This window comes from Bison bison, unplaced genomic scaffold, assembly GCF_000754665.1.
Source record: "Bison bison bison isolate TAMUID 2011002044 unplaced genomic scaffold, Bison_UMD1.0 scf7180017864141, whole genome shotgun sequence".
NCBI classification, from domain to species: domain Eukaryota; kingdom Metazoa; phylum Chordata; class Mammalia; order Artiodactyla; family Bovidae; genus Bison; species Bison bison.
In genome coordinates, this window is record NW_011494713.1 from 60,271 (window position 1) to 62,803 (window position 2,533).

A 2,533-nucleotide genomic window follows, 5' to 3' on the forward strand; every position below is an offset into this window, starting at 1 on the left:
AATGTTTGGAGGAACTACCAAACTATTTCCAACAGCTTCTGTACCATTTTACATTCTCACCAGCAATACCCAACGTTTCTAATTTCCTCATATCCTCTTCCACACCTGTTATTTTCTGAGGGTTTTTCTTTTTTTTTAGAATAGCCACCCTAATGGTCGTGAAGTGCTATCTCATTGTAGTCTTCATTTCTGTTTCCCTCTGAGAAGTTATATTGAGCATATTTTTTGTGTGCTTTTTGGTCATCTATGTATCTTGTTTGAGAAAGACCTATTCAAGTTTCTTGCCCATTTTTTATTTAATTTGGGGTTTTTTTTGTTTCTGAGATGTAGGAGTTCTTTGTATATTCTATATATTAATTTCTCATCATATATATATATATAATTTGTAAATGTCTTCTCCCATTCTGTGAATTGCCTTTTTACTATGTTGACAGTGTCTTTTAATACATAAAAGTTGTTTTTTTTGTTTTTTTTTTTTTGATGAATTCCTATTTGCCTACTTTTTCTTGTTGACTGTGTTTTTGGTATCATACCCTTCCAAATCATTATCAAATCCAATGTCAAGAAGTTTTTCTCATGGATTTTCTTCTAAGAGTTTTATAGATTTAGCTCTTACATGCAGGTCTTTGATTCATTTTGAGCTAATTTTTGTGTATGTTATAAGGTAAGTGTCCAACTTTATTCTTTTGCCTGTGGATATCCAGTTTTCCCATTACCATCTGTTGAGAAGACTAAGGTTTCCCCATAGAATGGCCTTGGAAGTCTTATCAAAAGTTATTTTACCATATAGGCAATTTATTTCTGGGTTCTCTATTCTATCCCACTGACTATATGTAAGTCTTTATGCCAGTATTACACTTTTGATTATTGTAGCTTTGCTGTAACTTTTGAAGTCAGAAATATGAGATCTCCAACTTTGTTCATTACTTTTAAGATTATTTTGGCTATTTAAGGTCCCTTAAATTATATACTCTAGGCCCCCATCCTAGTCCCTGGTCTCTTAGAAAATTTTACTAAGGGGACACATACAGACTGAAAGTGAAGGGCTGGAAAAAGATTTTCCATACAAATTGGGACCAAAAGAAAGCAGGAGTCACAATACTCGTATCAGATAAATTAGACTTTAAAACAAAGGCTGTGAAAAGAGACAAAGAAGGTCACTACATAATGATCAAAGGATCAATCCAAGAAGAAGATATAACAATTATAAATATATATCCACCCAACATGGGAGCACCGCAGTATGTAAGACAAATCCTAACAAGTATAGAAAGGAGAAATTAACAATAACACAGTAATAGTGGGAGACTTTAATACCCCACTCACACTTATGGATAGATCAACTAAACAGAAAATTAACAAGGAAAAAAAAACAAACAAACATGTATCTATAAAGCTCACTAAAGCAAAGCACAGTAAAATGAGGTATGGCAATAAAAGGCGTTAAATTTATCAAATAAAAAAATAAATAAATAAAGTGCTGAAAAATTAAAGCTGTCAATTCTGTAATAGATATTCATTGAAAGTATCTTTTGAAATGGGGGTGAAAACACCTTCAGAGAAATGAAAGCTAAGGAAGCATGCACGAGCTATAAAAATTGATAAAGTCCTTTATGAATGATGATAATATCACAACAAAACTTGGAAATACAGGAAGGAGTAAAGAGCACTACGAACAGTCAATACATGGATAAACATTAGAAACTATTCTCTTTTCTTAATTTCTTCATGGTAAACTATCAACATTATATTGTGAAATTTTTCAGAAAAAAAAAAAAAGAATATGGTATGACATAGTTCTGTCTTAGATATTATGCAAGTGGGATGAATACTGAAAATAACTAAAGTACCTCATGGTACATATTTTCACTTATAAATTGATAAAAAAAAATAAGCTCTTTCTAAAAAGCAAAGCAAAAAAAGAAAAAAAAAAAAAGAAAATTTTACTAATAAATGACTTACACACAGTCCTAATTTCAGTCTTTGCTTCTGGGAACCTAATCAGAGACAGCCTGTAATACCTTGTGAAATGTCAAAACTCTCAGAGAGATTTCCCTGGATTCATCCAACCCAGCATTTAGCATGATGTATTCTGCATATAAATAAAATAAACAGGGTGACAATAGACAGCCTTGGTGTACACCTTTCCCAATTTGGAACCAGCCCATCGTTCAATGTCTGATTCTAACTGTTGCTTCTTGACCTGCATATAGATTTCTCAGGAGGCAGGTATGGTGGTCTGGTATTCCCATGTCTTGAAGAATTTTCCACAGTTTGTTGTGATCCACACAGTCAAAGGCTTTGGTGTAGTCAATAAAGAAGTAGATGTTTTCCTGGAACTCTTTTGCTTTTTTCATGATCCAACAGATGTTGGCAATTTGATCTCTGGTTCCTCTGCCTTTTCTAAAACCAGCTTGAACATCTGAAAGTTCTCAATTCACGTACTGTTGAAGCCTGGCTTGGAGAATTTTGAGCATCACTTTGCTAGTGTGTGAGATGAGTGCAATTGTGTGGTAGTTTGAACATTCTTTGG